This window comes from Falco peregrinus, chromosome 2 (assembly GCF_023634155.1).
Source record: "Falco peregrinus isolate bFalPer1 chromosome 2, bFalPer1.pri, whole genome shotgun sequence".
Classification (NCBI taxonomy): domain Eukaryota; kingdom Metazoa; phylum Chordata; class Aves; order Falconiformes; family Falconidae; genus Falco; species Falco peregrinus.
In genome coordinates, this window is record NC_073722.1 from 7,579,312 (window position 1) to 7,598,141 (window position 18,830).

Below are 18,830 nucleotides of genomic sequence, written 5' to 3' on the forward strand. Positions count from 1 at the left end.
TTCATAAACAGAATAATACAAGCTTAAAACGTTTTTTTAGATTCCCATACTACTAACAATCTTAGTTACAAAATGCTAGCGTGATGGCTCTGCCGCGTGCTGCAGTTAAGTGAATGGTCTCAGTGCCCATCGCTGTACATAACGTACTGTGCTTACGATAGGATGATGCTAATGATAATAGTTTGAAGGGATAGGATATACAGGAATTGTTGCATAGTTTTCCCTTGGAAGTGTCTTACTGCACATGTTACTATTTCCATTTCTTTTGTTTTGAACGAAATCTCTTTGTCTTGATCACATCTTGTGCTGGGGAGAAGAAACAATAGGAATTGTGCTGCGCGAGCTGGGTGTTAGCACCCTAATTTTGAGGTTACTTTAAATGCTGTTTGTTGCAAAGTTGAAATAAATACTGCAGGCTTATTTAAGCCTCAGTACTCGGCATGTAAATCGTAAATCTTTTGGGTTGAGGATCTAAACAAAAGAGCTTTCAAACTGGATATTCTTACCCCAAAGATGGAATCTACTTGACGAGCTTGCATAGCTTACAAGTTATCTCTGGTCATTTAGCAGAGCTAATGAAAGTGTCGATAACGTATTACACAGTTGAGTCACTGTTTTCTTTGATACATCTTAGACATTGTCAGGGTCTAATATGTGTTTGTATATTCTGAACACTTCAGTCGCTGTCAGTCACTGAGGTACTGTAGCACTTGCTAAAGCAAGTCACTTTTTTTTTTTTTTTTTTGACTTGGAACAACTCCTCTGACCGGAACAGGAATGGGCTCCTCCATGGGAGGTAGTTCCTTAGTCCAGTCAGCAGAAGGGGCTGGGGTTAGCTCCAGTGTAACACTTCAGTGACTTGGAGCTCCATCACAGAAACGCATTGTAGGTGTTGCGGTGTTGAGGCACTCCCGCAGCAGTTCTCCTTGCAAGCGAGGGAAGGGTCGTGCTCCTGTTCCTGCCTTTGGCAGCCATTTCAGCTGCAGCTGTGCCCTTCACGCTCCAGCATTGTTGATGCTACGGGAGCAGGCCCTGACCCACGCTGGAGGTGGCAGAGGTGAACTACCCTCTGACGTACCTTCACAGAGACAGCAGGTGTCACTTACAGCTGCGTGTAAACCTGCTACTACCTCGAGTGCTGGAATTGTATCTTCATAAGTGACTGAGATGTGTGGTGTACTTTGCTCTGCTGTCAGTTGGGGATGGTGTCTGGCACCCTGAGTTGACACATTTAAAGCCCTTGAACAAAACCTGAGTGACCTTGAAGGGAGCTGCAGCTGCTCTGCAACCTCAGTCTTGAATTCTGCCACTGTAGTCGCACACCTTTGGCACCGAGGGGGTGATTGTACTTTAGTGTCAATTGTCCCGATAAGTTTGAGCCTGTACGCAACTGAGCTAGCTTTGGTCCTGTGGGCTTTAACGTCCTGACTATCTTAGTGGCTTTACCACAGCAGTGGAGTGAGTTGTGTGCTTGAGTGTTGACTTGCTAAAACCCATCTACGCAGCAGTTTGTCTAGTAGACTTCCTGATACCTGGCTGAAGAGCTTGAACAGTGGGAATCTGCTGTGTAAGCTCCCCAACAGCTGGGTCATGTGTAAGAACATAAAAGTCTTCTGCTTGTGGTCAGCAGATGCTTGATACTACATTTCAAATGTTCAAGGCACTTCTTATGCGCAAAGCCTGGTATAATTTTAGAGTAAGCTTAAAAGCAGGTATGGTTATGGCAAGCAATTGTAGTAAAGTTGTCTTCGTTGCACAGGTGCTGTGCATCTGTCTGCTCTGTCTCTGGATGGGTGGTGGAGGGGAGCGCTGCCCACAGACTGCCGAGAGCACCTGGTTGTGGGTATACAGGTTAGGAATTTCATTTGGAAGGGCAAAACTGTTCCTTCCACAGCGAACTTCATACTGACACATAGACGTAGGCCTTACTGCAATAAGTTATCTGTCTTCTGTTACAAACAGGAAATTTTCCCAGGATGCAGATGGTAAGGTTCTCAAGTATTAATACAAGCTATGCACAACTTGATGATGAGGTTTTGTGCGTTGGACTCAAGAAGCAGGTCACCCTGTGGTTACCCCAGCAGCACCGGAATAAGTATCCTGCACCATAAAATAAAATAATCTGTTAGGGAACCAACAGTAATATGCTACTCTCCTTGTATATTTTCAAAGCAGGTATTTTTTGCTGGTACTTAGTTCGATATGCTAGTATCTAGTTTGCTAGACTTTCTGTTGAAGGGCAAAGATACATTTCTGGTGTTTGAGAATGTCCCCTCCACCCCCCAAAAAGAAGTAACAGGACGTGACGCCATCCTTGTAAAGGCAGTACAGTTTTGTGTTGAATAAAAAAATGTTTTGTTAATCGTGGTCTTAGAACTTCATGTATAAGTTCAGTTACAAACCAGCATAAATACTTTGTTCTACCAGCACCATCTGTCTTTCTTTCCTTTAAAGAAAGGAAATGCCGCTGTCTCGAGCGTTGGTGGACTTGCTCGAGAAATGGCTTTCCAGTGAATTTTCGAAGTTGTTACTAGCCCTTTTACAACTGATTCATGGCTTGCTTTCCATGTCTTTCATTGCAGTGGTTTAAACTTCAGGATTTTCTTTGAGCTTCATTCGGATGTAATATAAGCAGATTTTTTTTCTTAAGAGTATAAAAGTTTACTTTTCTTTGAACGGGCAAGTGTTCTACACGGTAAAACAACCTGGCACAGCTGCCTGCCTTGTTTGCTCTGAATTGAAGACCCCTCTCCCGTGTTTGCTTGTGGCAGTCAGTGCCCTTCTTTCGCTGTTGAAACGCTGCCTTCGGGGTGAGAGCAGGCGCTTGGGTCCCAGATCCTGCGGAACCGCAGGGGCCGTGGTGCTGCTTCTGAAACGTCTGGGGCTGCAGCATTGTGCATGGCTGGGGGGGCTGCTGCCGGGGGTGCAGTATGAGGGGGTTGGGTTTTCCACTTCCAAGGGAAAGCCGTTGCTCCAGCGTGTCCCGTCTAGCTGTTGGTTAGGCTCCTTCGCATCTTGGGCATTCGAAACCGCTCTCTGTGCCCTGAACTCCAGCCTCTACTGTAGATTTCTCCTGTTACTGGCCTGCTCTCGAATACCCCCTACTTCAGTGGGGTTTTTCCCTGTAAGGATTATGTTTTAAGTGTAATTCCAGGAACCGGGCAAGGAGCTGGCAGGAGACTTTGCTTCCTAGGTATTCTTGGACAGTATATGAGAACTTCACAGCCTTAACAACCCTTGGAATCTACGCCGCTCGGTGCTCTGGTTATCCCTGCCTTTCAAAAAACGTGAAACCATTCTCCAACCATGCTGCATTTCCTGGCTGAAAGCATGTGCCAGCCCCTGTAAGAGGAAAAAAAAAGGTAAATTCCCACAGATAGCGTCACCGTGAACCTCGCTACCGGGCAGCAGGGCTTTCATTTCAGTGTTAGCACAGTGTAATACGCTAATGTGCTCGTTTGTGTGAGCCCTTCTAAGCTGAAGCCTAGGTGTCCAGACTTCAGCAGGGGGTCAGTGTAGTGTCCACGTGCTCAAAGGATGCTTCTGTTAGCTACCGCTAGCTGTTGAGTTTTCTTCAAGTGGATAGAAGAATATTACGTTGCCTCTTAACGCCTCATTGATTCTCATTTCAGCTCCCAAGATAATGTCTGGAGTATAAATAAATGCAAACTCCTAGTAGTTAAAAAGCACGTGTGTTGTGGCTGACTCTTAGCTGAATTCATAATTCTCCAGTTGAAAGTTTAAGACTCCAACCACTGATTACACATGAAAACAGTGAAAACAACTACATGTGACTGTTAGCACTGCAGAATAGCTCCTATTAGCACACCAGGAATGCACTTGTGTGACTGACTTCACTCACCTGATACAGATACTAAACCCTGTGTTCCATCCTTCCTGGTCACAAGGAAATAGAGCAAGCGGTAAAAAGTAGGAATCGCTGCCACGTGATCTGTTGATGAATCATTTCAAACAAAAAAGCAATTTTAATCAAAAAAAGTTTTAAGAGCTGTACCCACCGGCCACCTCTACAAAGCACTGAAATGGTTTAATTAAATTAATAAAAAAAGGTGGTAGTCCCTGAATGTTGCGTAGTGGGAGAAGTTTGTTTACACAGCCTGAACATAACTCCATAGGATGGGAGGGGAGGCGGGGGTGAGATGGGAGTGTCGGAATTTAAAGCAGTGTTCTAAGTATGCAAAATGTTTACTATGTATGTAAATGGGATTCTTATTAGTGACAGATCATGTGCAGATTGACAATATTTCAATTTATTTTTGAATGGCAATATAGATTGTCAAGGTTGTGTATAATTATAATAAATATATAAACTGCTACTTGAACCATAAATGACCACCCAAGACCTCATTTTTACACCGGTGCTCTTAAAAGATGCTCTGAAGCCACGGATCGATTCGACGTGTGTTTGTCCAAAAGACCCCTGGTAAGGAATAAGTGGGTTTGGTGGCTCACCCTGTCCTGCTGGCGGTGGCAGGGCTGGCTTCTCGTGCTTCTCCAGCCCAGGCATCTGCAGTCTCTCTCCTGCTGACACATGGCACCGGGTGAATTACCTGTGACGGCTCCACCTGCCGCAGCCCAAACACGGTACGGGTTTGCCTCGGGGGAACTCCACTTGTTTTCACACCTGCAGTCACATTTGTCCATCTGGATAAGCACACATTGCCAAATTTAAAGTAATTCCTCTCACAAATTATTTATTGCAACATACAAACGCATTCAAAGTAGATTTCCTGGCATCTTGAACTGCTTGGGGAAGCTGCTGGCTTTGGGCATTGCTGGTGCTTGGAGAAGATAGCGAAGCGCAGCAGTAAAGCAGCTGTCCATGGACTTGCTCCAGGAGTTCCTTCATGTCTCAGCAGCGCAATGGGATTCCCTCCAGCCTCCACCGGTACGCGAGGGCCGTAGACCATCTGCATAACCATATCAAACTGCAACATGGCTCAGCATGTCCATATCCGTCTTCCTCAATGCGCTTTAAAAAGCTTCACAAAGTCTGCATTTCTTCCAGCCTTTGCACACCTGGATCTCAATCAAGTCTAATGAAGTATTTAAACTATACCATTAATTTCACAGGCAAGGTTTGGGATTTAGGGGTGGGGAAAGGTCCTGCCAATAAAAAAAATACATACACGCCTATATGCACGTATATACATCTATATGTGCACATGTAAAGCTGTACAATCTGAAAATGAACTCCATGTGTCAGTATAGGGGAAAATACTGCCCCTGACCTACGTTGCCATCTGAGCATCTCTGATTGCTACATCAGCCGGTTCACGCTCCAGTATTTACCAGCTGTGCAAGGACACTCACCCTCAAGAAACTTACTGCACTGTTCCGCTGCAAATGAGGAAAACCAATTATTCCAGCAAAATTAAGTGAACCTGAAAAGTTTAAGGTAGCCAGCTGAAACTCTTAAAAGAATTAAAGACATAGCCATGATGTCATACTAACGGTATTTGCATCAAAACACTGAAACACATTTGGTAGATTTCACATTTTGTCTCAAATCTGGCATTGTGACGTCCTCACGCTATCCCAACAGGCAGGTGCAGTGCAGTTTCAGGCAGAAAAGAGCTGCTTGCGGAATAAAAACAATCTACTCCCAGGGACCGTGTTTGTCACTGAGCTGAAACAAGAGTGTCCCAGTGATGGTTACCATGACTGCAAGTAAATAATATCCTTTACTTTCTCAGATTAACCCTGTCTTACCTTCTTTATTCTCCCTACAAATATGTGTGCTCTTCCTTTTGTAAGAAGTTACTTGGATTTGTCAATATTGCTGAAGCACTTTCAATCACAAAGGGCACTTTCTATAGCAAATACAGCATTTAAAAACTACAAGTCAAGAATATTTTACTTGCAAATTTCTCCAGAATATACTTGAACATATACATATATTCAAGGAGACGTACCTGGTGGGAGAAGATTCAGCAGAGAAAGAAAATACTCCACTACCCGTTGGACACAACTAACAGCTCCCCAAAACACAGCAAATCAGATGTGAGAGCTCTGGAGATCCCGGTTTCTCTCTCGTATGTCTTTTCTCTGAGCACTGAACTTGGATAATTCTTCAGTAGAAATGTATTCTCAGCCAAGACAGCAGAAAAAGAAAAGGTAAGAAACCCTGCCTGCCCTACCGCGCATCCCCGACGCTGCCGCCTTCACGTGCCTGCCTCCGTGGCTCCTGTTGGCACTAGCGGGCAATAGAAGCACCCGGAATTGTGTCACCAGTGGTTCTGTCTCCTAAGGCTACATTTTATACAAGCATATTTTGAATCCAGCTGGGAAATAAAGAAAAACACACCATCTGACCAAAAGGATTTTTAGAAGTACTAGATTATGGACGTGGGTTCCTAAATAACTTCACAACCGTACGTCCTTTCTGTTGCCACCTCTTGCCTGAGCACTCACCAAACAGCAGTTTCTTTGCCCTAATTTATGTGCTACAGTAATAATATTAAACCCAGAAGTTTAAAGAAGAGGAATTAAAGCAATAGACCACACCAGCCTGGCAATTTTCAAGGACAATAGTCTAACTCCACAGCAGTTCCATGTCTCCCTTCAGAGGAAGGCATTACGAGCAATTAACCAGCCACAGAAAAGACAAAATCCCCCAGCTATCAGAAGACTCAGATTTTACAAGATCAGGCCTGTAAATATGCTGGGGCTTCCCACAGCAGGGGTAGCAGTAGCAGGACCCCCAGGAACAAACACTGCAGTGGAATTTGCTCCACAAGGGCCAGCAGTTCCCGAAGTTTGGCCTGTGCAAACATTTCCCCCGACGCCCCAGACCCTCATGTGCTGAGGAGGATAAAGTAAGGCCATGAGCTTTCTCCAAGAAGCACCCACAAAAACAAGAAAGACAGGGGCACTGGGCTCAGTTTAACACAAGTATTTTATGCTTTTGGGTCAGCAGCTATTCTGTCTGTAACGTGAACACCAGTTTCTAAGGAAGGTGGTGGCAGGGACATTTGTTTGCCTGTTTTAAGGTGCCTTGAAGACTTTCACCTTGAATTTAACCTTGAACTTGAGACAATTTAGTCTTGAATTTCAGACTGTAGCCATCCTCAACACCAGGAAGGCAAGGCACCTGCATAAAAATCCTAGGCCAGAGCTTCTGAGTTCCTTCTGTAGAGCACGGCAGCAGCCAGCACAAGAGCTACTCTTGGAAACTAAAATGATAAGGCAAGTTCACAAACACCTGATAAAACTGAACAGGCTGGCATCTCTGGGCTTCGATTTACAGTAAATTTAAATTTACAGTGGAGGAAGTATTCCGTGTCAAACAGAAAAAGGCAGAGAGCCCGTAAGAAATACACCTGCTCCCTTCCCCACAAAGAGCTGCAGCTCCTGTCCAGGCAACCCACCACATCCAGGCACATGTGTAGTTACTCCTTTGCTTGCTGTAATGAAAAAAACAAAAAAACCCAAACCCAAACCAACAACGTTTTCCTCTAGAGAACTGCTTCCATAAAGAAACACAGGACTTTCTCGCAGGTAACGAGTGATAGGACAAGAGGAAACTGCCTCAAAGTTGTGCCAGGGGAGGTTTAGCTCAGGAAAAAATTCTTCACCGGGAAGGTTGTGAAGCACTGGAATGGGCTGCCCAAGGAAGCTTTATTTCCTCAGTGACAGCAGGAGCTTGAATTCAAGTAAAATCCAAGCTCCCTCCTCTTATGAAAGCGCTATTCCTAAACAATCTCTCATTTACAAAAGACCTTCAGTGACTTCTCTCTCCAGCATTTTCATAATTCTACTTTTGACCAGCACTGTTGACCCAAACAACCTTCAATTCCCCAGAAAAGAGCCAGAGGCAAGAGGATATTCTACTTATTTGACAAACACGTTTGGAGAAAGAAACAAAAATAAAAATGCCAAACAAAACCCCAAACCTCAAAGACAATTACTTAAAGAAGCAAAGGGTGGAGCAGGAAAATACAAAGTCCCAGCATTTACAAGCAGAGAAATAAATACCTAGAAACAAAAGTACAGTGCATTTTCCTCTCTTTTGAGTATAAAACCAAAAAGGAGAGTAAATGCAAATTTCTATTTGTCTCAAACACTTTCAGTAAGTCAACAGATAAAATGTAATAAACCAACCCCATTTCTACTTACACTTTCCGGAACAGGACCACACATTAAAATCAAGTAGAAGATATGACCGAAGAGAGTCTAAGACCTCTGAACACGCTCCATATAGGCAGCCAAAACTACTGCAATTACCAGAGAAAAGGCTTTCAGAAAAAGTTTGCAGACACTGCAGATAACTCCACACATGCAGAATTAGGTAGGAGCAAAGAGGACTTTTCATAGCTCAGTATGTTTTCCAAACAACTTTTTTAATACACTGATTTAAATAAGGAAACACAGAAACACATTTTTCCTAACTTTCCTTACCTAAACCTTGTAGAACTACCTCAGAGGGAGCTAACATCTGCTGCTTCTTGTGACTTCCTAAATTCTTCTCAGGTTTTTCCCAGTAGGTAATGGCTTTACAGATGTGTAAATAAATGCGTAAATATCCTTACGAATGAAAAAGAACCCAAACATGCAGTTTGACTTCCAGATCAACGAGGCTGTTACGTAGCCAACAATTGCCAAAGAGGAGCTTTGTAGTTACAAGGCACATAAATCTGACATGGAGGTCACTGACCAGTTCTGCAAAGATTTACCATGATCCTCACCTGAACACAGTGCGATTAATCCTACCAATGTAAGAAGCGCTGCTTGCGACAAACGGAGCGGAGCACAGGTATGACTCTCCACCAGATCTGAGCCTAGGACTCCGATGAAGAGGTGTCATGCAGCTTGCTGCCCTGGCTTTCCAGAGCAGAACTGGATTTTAGGGCTTTGTATGCCAACGTCCCTCACTTCAGTCCCAACACAGCTTTTGGCCTTCAGTTCTGAGCCCCTTCTTAGGCACCTGCGCTCTGAGCTCTCTTTTCAGGCGTTAGGAACAAATGGGTATACGTGAAAATATGGATTCTGTCTTTTCTTACGTCTCGCGCAGGTAACAGTTGGTCAAGTCCCAGCAGACGCTTCAGAAAGAGGCAGATGTTAGTCACTCATCAGTTTAGGCACAGGCACGAGAACTGCAGCCATTAATATTTCTGTTCTTCAGACAGTCAGAGAAATACCATTCGCTCCATGAATAAGGCAGTCTTTGAACTCAGTGGAGTCATCTCAAATAAAACACATCAGAAGCAAAACACAAAACGTTTGACTTGGGAAGCTTCGTCCCTCAAAAACCTTCAAGTGACGCTGCACAGGAGATACAAGCCCAACCCTGCAATTTTTTCTCTTCCACACAGACCTTTCTGTCTATACAGGTGTTTTTAAAGGACAGAGAATGTTATTGGACTGGTTTTGCCACCAAAAAGGCAAGCTGAAGTTGGCTATAAGATTAAAAAAAAAAAGAAAAACAACAAACAAAAACCAAACAAAAAACCAAACCCCAAACAATAAAAAAATTGTTTTCAGCTAAGATCTCCAAACTTGTCTACCGGAGCTTGTTTTCCATTCGTGCAATGGAAGCACAGATTTCCTACCCTGCAGTTCCAGCTGCCAGGACGCTCCCCATCGCAGTTTCCAGGGGAAGGCACCGCTCCAGGACGGAGGCACAGGCACGCTGCGTCTTCTCCACCCGCTCTGACTTCAGCCCTGAGCTAGCGATGGGGCTGCTCCAGCTCCGCCGGCCCCAGACAGTGCTGCGTCCGCACAGCCGAGGCTGGGGATCTGCCAACCAAACGGCACTGTGTCGGGAGATTTAGTTCCTTTCTAAATTAGGCAGAATCGGTGGGTTTAGAAATCACAGCTTTCCATTTCGAAACCCAAAAGTCCACATTAAGACTTCAGATATTCAACAGGGATTTTATTTGACCTGGTCTATCACGGGAAAGTTCCATTTTCTTCCATATTACAGGAAGTACGGAATACATATTTATAAATATAATTTGACAGGTAGAAGTAGAAAATGTATCTAAATTCACTGACTTGCCATGACTATGGAAATTTTTAAAATAATTTTCCTACAACTTTAAATGTCAGAAATACAGTATTTGCATTCGCCTTTGCTCACAAGGAAATAAACAACCACAGTCCAATTTGCTAAATTACCATGACAGTGCTTTTTCAAGACAAATTAACCAAACTCAGACAACAGAAACTGATTTTTCAATTAACTTCTTGCTACACCATCTTGGTGATATAACAAGCCATTAGAGAAGTATTTTGTCTTGCTTTCCTTTAGTATCATGTCAGGAAAAACACCACAACCACCCGTTTGCCACAAAAAGGGCACTGAGAAATGTCATTTGTCTTAATTTGCTAAACTGCTGATATAAATCCTTTGTAAACAACTGGACAAATGCATAAATTACATTTACTATGCTCGGGTGACATTTTGTTTTTATGGATAATATCAATAAACTGATTTTCAAAGCCAAAGGGGCAGACATGTGCCCTGATGGTGACATATGAGCTGAAAAAAAGGAAAAAGATATATTAGTATTTCAGTCAGGCATACTACAATGTAATTGACATTTTGTTAAGGAAGCTTTTAGATCTTATACTACATCCTTAATTATGCTCTTCTAATCTACCTGAATGACCTTAGCAGATAGCACTACCCAAGGGATTCAGCTTCTTTGCAAATCCAGCTGCTCGCTTGGTAACTAAGTGCTAGTTACAACCAGAAATTTATAAAAATAGTTTCAAAGGCAGTCAATCAGAATTTCTGACATAACAGCCTAGGGAAATACCAAATAGATTTTTATTTAAATTGGGTTTTAGCTGTAGGTATCCAAATAGGAGTGTTGCTGCACAGAAAAATCTGTTTTCTAATTTTAAATTTGTATCGCTTTACAAGGCAGAACACCACTCGTAAAGGGACACAATGCAAGCGCTAACCCAGTATCTGCACTGATTTGAAACTCCTTCATCTGTGTTGTGATAATATTATTTTCACTTTGGTGTGAGGAATTCTTTTCATTGATAAAAGCAAGGTTTGTGAAGACTTTAATTAAATTGTGATGAATTTAATGATAATTCTAGACAAAGCTAGGTCTTAAGAAACAGTTCAAATACTGAGACCACCCTTTCTCACAAAATTTATTTTGACTTTCAAAAGTTTGCTCTATTAGGAACTATCATTTAGGGGTCACAAGTGCTGTACAATCAAAAGAATCACAGAAAATTTAGAGGTTATCAAGTCAACTTAAGGGCATCAAGACAAAAATAAAAAAGGTATACTTGTCCTAGCAAGTGTGTGTTTTGCTTCTCTTGAAAATGACAGACTTCATAATCTCAGGAGATATACTGAGGATGTATTTGCAGGTTCACAGAGAACACAGACAAAAAACAACCAACCAACCAACCAACGAAAGGCTTTTAATGATGTTTTCTTGTTAAATGGATTTTATAGCTGCGACAAATTTTCAATCTGGCTGTGAACAAGTCTCCTTTTTGGCAAGAACTATGTAGACCAAATTCTGCAGGGAAAATATCAATATGCACATGCAAAACACCGAGCACTGTTGAACCTAGAACCCATCTAGTATCTGTTCTTTACTGTTGTACAGTTAAAGACTAGAAATGTCGTCTCATTTTCAAAAGATATGCAGATATACACGTAAGGCATTTGATTGCCATTGAGAAGTTTGATGAACAAGGAAGAAAGGGGAAACACTACCACACTGTAAATCACAACTAACAATAATTGCTTTTGCAATTGTGTTTGCTCTACAGTGATGACACCAAGATCATTCCATAGTCGATGTATCTATCACATACTGATATCCACTGATGTACGGAGTTATAAAGAAGGCTGCAAACCGGTAAGTTTAGTCAAGAGCAGGGAAGTCAAATCAGGAATAGATGACTTCCAAATACAGAAGACTAACATACTGAAAGGCTGATGAAGAACATACAGCGAACTTCCAGAGAAGACAATATAAAAGCTGCTTTCACGCTGATTCATGTCCCGCTTAAGAACACGGCGCTATCTGGTATGATGTTCCATACAGCAACAAATATGGCAGACTCTTACAACCAAGGCATCAGCTAAATCATCAAAACATTATCAACGACCTCATTGTTTCCGTAACAATATAGGCATGATGTCAGCCTGGCTCTAGCGGTACATCAGTGAGTAACCTCACACTTGGTATCTACAGAGAACAGGACTCAAATATACCATATGAAGTTACAAATACCGTAACGTCACTAAGACGTACAAAAGATACAAGGTGAAAAAAGCTCATGCTGGCATAAATGGTGAAATTCCATTGAGTTAATCTCACCGGACTACCAAATGCTGGCACTGGAGTCCAACACAATTAGCAAAAACAGAATAGCCACCTGGCTGTGACAGCATTTATATAAGCAACATCATATTCCTGTAACATAGACTGCGGGACATTGCTGCCGGGCCAGTAACTTGATAGGAGAGTTCAAAGTTGGAATGCCCATAAAAATGTATTCGACATTGAAACAAAGCCTCATGACATACCAAGGATTTTACTCAAACCAGAATATATTTAATAACTAGTATTTTAGAAAGAATCATTCTTAGCACAAACTATTTTTCTTCCACTTACATTAGAAATAACGCCACCCACACTCCTCGGCTAAGGAGGAAACACATCAATTTTACAGATGAGTAAACTAAATCACATGGCTGACAAGTTTGACTTGCTTCTTAAAGATACGGATTTAAATAAAAAAATACCCTTCTCTGAAATAGGTGGATTTTTCACTAGCATAAGAATATTTCTCATAGATGAGAAAATAATTTTTTTCTAGATTGGCATGACAGTGGCAGGGTCAGTTACAGGATGAAGAAGTTTTCAGTTTATTTTTCTGTCTGAAACAGACGTTCCCTCTGAAGAACTCACCATCAGACAGAGGAATGAGAATCGCAGCCCTTTCCTGTGTGAGGTAAAGCATCAAAAATTACACAGGTCTTAAGATACTTGTTCAACTCCCAGTCTCTCACAACTCAAACATTCTGACATTTAAATTCATGTATTTACTCTGAGCATGTTTCAGAGAGAAATGTCATTCTCCTGAGCAGCCACGTGCGACATCTGAAGCGGGGAAAGGTTTTTTTGAAAAAAATAAGCTTAGGCTGCTGAAAGGAAAAACAGAGGGTGTAACGCACTGTAGCAACACCATTGTTTGTCAGCCTTGAGCAATAAAGTATCATGGGCATAAACAGGCCATGGAAAGTTCTCAAGGAAAACCAGTCTGGTCTCTTAATGGTAGGGCAGAGTATCAGGGAGGAGAACCAAGAGCTCAATAATTAAAGCTGGGCATAGGATTTTCTTTAAGAAAGCTAAGCCTACATACTGCGTTGTGTACCTCCAAAACTCAACCACACTGTAAAGAGACCCCTTCCAACTTTAAACTGCCTTCTTCAAGTACCACTGCAGCCACAGCAGCACAGTGCTCAACACAGGCTTAGTAATCCCCAAACACAGGCCCAAGCTCAGGCTTAAGTAAAAAGTGGGCACACGGTGTAAAAGAAGTGGTGCATATGTGAAGCCAAAGTATTCCTGAGACTGGAACATGCAGGGAAAAAAAAAACTATCGGACAGTATGTGAATTTTACTGGTGAAAGAAGTCCGTTATTCTGTTTTTCCTCCTATTTGCTATGAGTAAGGCTATTTATTATTGAGCTGGAAACCTCACAGAAGCAACGCAGCTTCACAGGTTTTGAAAATTTTAACCCCCAACCTGGGAATCAACTTGAACCTTTGTACAAAGCAATACAATTTACCTAATTTCAGGGGAACTTCAGCTGCTTATGTTTAGAGATGAAAATAGTCTATTACAGTTTCTGCCCTTGGAAAGCGCTGCCCCGATTGCTTCAGAGGAGTTGCAGGGTTTAAGCAGGCACTTCAAATTTATTTTCAGTCAAGACAGTGGAAAAAAACCACATTCATTTAGTTGGTGATCAGTTCTATTGCTAAAACCGAGAGAAATCTTACTCTTTTTTTTTGCTAAGCCCCTCTTATCTTAGAGGAAGCTGAGGATGAAGCTGAGACCCTGCTTTAGCGGTGGGTTGGACTAGATGATCTCCAGAGGTCCCTTCCAACCCTGGCCATTCTGTGATACTGTGACGTTATAGCTGGGCAAGCCTCTGCAGTTGCATGAATGTCACCGGTAGTTTTGGATCCCAGGAATACAGCGATGGTCACTTAGATCATTTACTCACTCAGAGAACTTCTGCACTTCATATGACAAAAGGTAATACCTGATGGCTCACTGGATGATCATCAATATTCACAATATAAATAAATATACCTAATTACACTATGCTGCATAGGGCAGGCACATATGTTTCCTCCTACAATTTGGTTAGCTTTACTGCTAGGATGAAGCATAAAGACAGGGGTAAATCCATTAATTCTCTTTTGATAGAAGAGCATAATAAACACTACATTTTATAAAGGCAGGTTAACTCTTTGTTACCCGTGACATCTTAAAAGTATCTATACTTAATAAGCTGTATTTGTTTTTAACTTTTAAAGACTGCTCAGATACGAATGCTCCATTTATTATCAAAAGCATTGCTTACTATGATCCTGTCTTCCTGCATGGAGGCATTAAAGTGCAGTTCAAAATCCAGTTGTTTCCTGTTCGGTGGTCTTTTTTGGATTTTATGAAACAGATGCAAACTTCATCTGCTCACAGTAAGCTCAGCATACAGGTAAGCGCAAAGATCCGAGTTCTGAAAACAGATATAAGGACAAATGCTAATTAGAAAAAGGAATAAAATATGACATAAGACAGTAGTTAATGTCATGACTCTTGCATAATTCTGTACGGCTTGGAAACATCATTAACAAAGGAATTGTGCCTAAGGGAGCAGTCTATGTTTGCAAATAAAACTAGCTGTCAACACTGGCAGTTACACCCACTGCTGGCAACTGAATATTCAGTACGGAAGACCAAAGAAATCTCTAGCAAACATCTAAATAAACTAATATGTTAGGCAGTGTATCTGGAGGGAGGGGGGAGAAATGATGCTGGCATTGGGCAAGGATAAAAACAGCCTAGTGAATCCTCAGATACAAAACCACACTGAGCACGTTTCAGCCAACATGTTTATCTGTGGAGTTGCATCTCCAGTGTACCAGGTTACTCGGCAGTCAAGAGAAAAGGTTAAGAAACACGAGATGAAAAGGTTTACAGAGCTGAAGACAAGCAGCTAAAATTCACCTGCTACAAACTGAAGGCCAGCGTCACCTTTGAATATTGGGATGCTCAAAACAGAATTTGTAAACTAAAGACTTTACATGAATAAAATGCATTTGCAATAACTTGATGTTGCAGTATTCCTCTGAGGGCATTTTGGCAGGCTGAATTAAGCATAGAGAAAGTCTGAGGTGGAATATCCCTTGCATAAGCCAAAAATGCAGAGGTGTTTTGTTTTGTTTTTCCCAGATTATCTTCTGAGTCATAGGAGAACACTAAATTTTTTGGACAGTTTGTAACTTAGGAAAAAAAATAAATTTACAGACACTGAAGGTGTGGATAATAACCATCAGGAATATGTCATATGCTCCCAAAGGAGCACAGTCAAGAGTAAAAACTTTTAGTGAATTTGCTCCAAACTTCAGTATAATCAAGATACAGAGGTTTTGTTCTCATGAATTTTGGCATGGTGCCTTTTAAGATAAAGCACGAAAGTGGCAAGACCTTTTTATGCTCCTCTGTAAGACGTACTTATTGCAATTATTACATTACTACGTTTAACATAAAAAGCACTATGTGAAGACTGCAGACCACTGTAAACAGCAAACATCCAGTAAGTATGTTCCAAAATTCACAAACCAACCGCTGAAATGCCAGACTGAAACAAGCATCCAGTAATGAATTGTTACTGACAGAAACTTTGCTTTTCGCCACTCAAGTTTTCATCAGACAGATAATTCTAAATAACAAGAGCAAGGTTTCTCATCTCTGAAAGCAAAGCTCAGTTCTCTTACTGAAAGGTTAACGCAGAAAGCATTTGTGTGGGTGGGCAGCAAAACAAATTTTTAATTTGATAAAATTTTATATTCTTTGTAGAAACACAGTTCAGTGAAAGAGAGGCATCCAAGCTTCATGATCATGTACTTGAATAAAATAAATGAATAAAAAATACACAATAAAAAGCATTGCAAACATAAACTGGATTGGACTCAATTTTATGTTTTGAGTAAATCAGTCCTTCCCTGCCCAATTTTTCTAGTGTTACCATCCAGAATGAAGAATATTGGAGAAAACTGCTTGTGTGGTGTCACTGAGACAGTAACTGGAAGGGGTTCTTCCTTCACAGGGGAGTCATAAACAGAAAAACAAAATATGCATTTCAATGGTATCAGGCCAGGAAACACCCCACTAAGGTTTTGTGGCTGCATAATTACAAACTTCGGTTTTTAAGTAAGTTTTCTTCTTGTCGTTGTTAGACTTGGTTTCCAATGACAACGTCTCACAGAATTGCATTTACTTTAACAGGTTGCTAAGGCACATGGGCAGACTGGCAGGACAAGCCCTGGTGCTTGGATTGCTTTGCTACCCTTCTTTGCTCCAACAGCTTGCAGCGCTGCAGAAATACACTCCCTGCACAAGCACGCTGCAATGAGCTCACTCCCTAGCCAGTCACAGCAATCTCCTGTGCATATGCCTGTGAAACTAAGGCATGATTTATTCTAATATTTAGGATATAAAGTTAACACATCAAAGCAGAACCAGACAGAGATCCTTTCAACACCTTCCTGTGCCACACCTTAATTGTCTTAAGAGAATGAACGATCCATTATGTGGTTCATTTCCTTTCCTTCTTCCCTTCACCAGTGCCAAACATGTTATTTCTAGCATTCTTGCATATTAAAGCAGTCACAAGTGAGAGAAGTTATGCAAACTTAAAATATTTAAATCTGAAATAACGAAGATCTCATCAAACTTTGCCATGTCGTCTAAATGAGCTTTCTTCAAAAGCACAGCCACCTTTCCCAGCTCTTCAGGGGATGAGGGAAGATACGATTGAGTCATTCTCCAAACCACTCCCGCCTTCTCATGTTAGAGAATAACACTTAGCAGAATACTGTTAATAACAGCCCGCAAATCACCACTCACCAAATGCAAGGTGTCAGCTTGACCATGTCTGTATTGCACCAGAAAAACTACAGACTTTCAAACTAATCTTTTTCTATAACACTTGGCACTATATAAGTAAACACAGTGAAGGGAACAGCTTCAACAGAGTATCACTATTGTAGAGCGTAATGTTTCTATGACAAAAGAGATCGCCTACGGTTTCCAATTGTTGCGCTGATAAGCTGTTCTTGGACTGGGAAGTAGAACACTGTGAAACAAAATTGACCTGTATATATTCATGCAAAACTGGACAGTTTTTAGGTTAACTCAAATCACAATTCAGATTTTTAAAAGTGCTTATTACACATTGCAAGCAGTGGATTTGTCTCAATGGGAAATATCTGTCCAGAGGACTCAATGGCCTTCATTTATTATTAAAATGAAACTGAGCATTTGGCCCTAGACTTAAAGTGGAACAAAATACAGAACAAAGACTGGCACATATCTGAAGCAATAAAATTTAGGGGGGAAAATAATCTGAGGTTATTTATGTAAATGACTCCACCTCTCCATTCTTCCAAATACAGAGATTATTGAATGTTGACGCAGAAGGTTCGAACACAACTTATACGACCAATGTGATCAAGTTAGTGCCGCTTTATTAAAAGACTTACAGCAATTTATACTCTCAGCAAGATACACACGCTACGCAGGCTTTGTTATGCAGAAGGTGACAGGCTAAAACTACTCGTTCACACGCTCCCACCTCCCCTGTGACTGGTCCCGGTGTGGTGCCCACACGCTGCTCCCCCCTTATGCAGGCATCCTGCTTGTTCTCATCTTTCAGTCCAACTCTCTTATCTCTCTGCGATTACACAGTTTCTTTGCCTCTCTTGGCCTTGCAGATGCCCTTCACAGCAGCTGCAGCTTGTTACAGCCCCGGCCCGTTATTACAACCAAGTTGTTCGGTCTGGATTGCTCATAACATGCTCATTTTCTTCCAGCCACTCCACAAATCCCCCTTTTTGTTTTGAGCAATCCAGACCCCATTCTCAAACATCCGTTTAATTAACCCATTCATCATGCGTTGCAAACATTGAAGCAAACAGGGATGAAACAATATCAAAATCAAAACCACTATCAACACTACCAATGCTCCTTTAACTGCAGCCTGCAACCATCCCCTTAGTCCAAGACCGCTGAGCCAACCAGAAAAAGGATCACGTCCTTCAGTAACATGCTTCATATTCTCGTGCAGTGCTGCCAATTGCTGAGTTATGCTTCTTGAGTGATCAGACAAATTGAAGCAACACATCCCTTCAAAGTCTTCACAACCATGTCTGTCTGCTAACAATAAAAAAAATCTATGGCAGCTCTATTCTGCAAAGTATCATGTCTAACACTAACTACATCAGTAAGTAGCTCACTTATCATTTGTGAAATCAAATTAAATGGTTTCTGGCCCCAACATGCTAATCTACGTTTGTTTGTTGGTTTTGGTTTTTTTTTTGGCATTTATGTCTGACATTCCTTCTGGGAGGAAAAAGGATGTGGCTATAACAGTGGCTAATGATGGCAGCTGTATGTTGTCGTTACATGTATCATCAAAGGTTCGAATAGATTTGCGCGATCTTTCATGGTTCCTACTGATATTAATGGAATACTAATCAAACAGGTTTGAAAAGGGTTATCCGCTTGTTGCAAACTCAGACAAAAATCTG

General features: G+C 41.6%; 1 long non-coding RNA gene across 7 annotated transcripts in view; it reads right to left on the reverse strand.

The window, feature by feature from the left end:
• Positions 1 to 3,999: 3,999 nt before the first annotated feature.
• The window catches only part of LOC106112573 (uncharacterized), a 30,598-nt gene continuing 15,767 nt past the window's right edge, over positions 4,000 to 18,830 (reverse strand). For 3 of the 7 annotated variants that reach the window (XR_003554963.2, XR_003554968.2, XR_008745560.1), the window contains exon 3: positions 4,000 to 14,755. This is a non-coding gene — a long non-coding RNA (uncharacterized LOC106112573). The remainder of the gene's footprint in view (positions 14,756 to 18,830) is intronic. The other 4 variants (XR_003554964.2, XR_003554966.2, XR_003554965.2 and 1 more) reach the window with 4 other exon arrangements.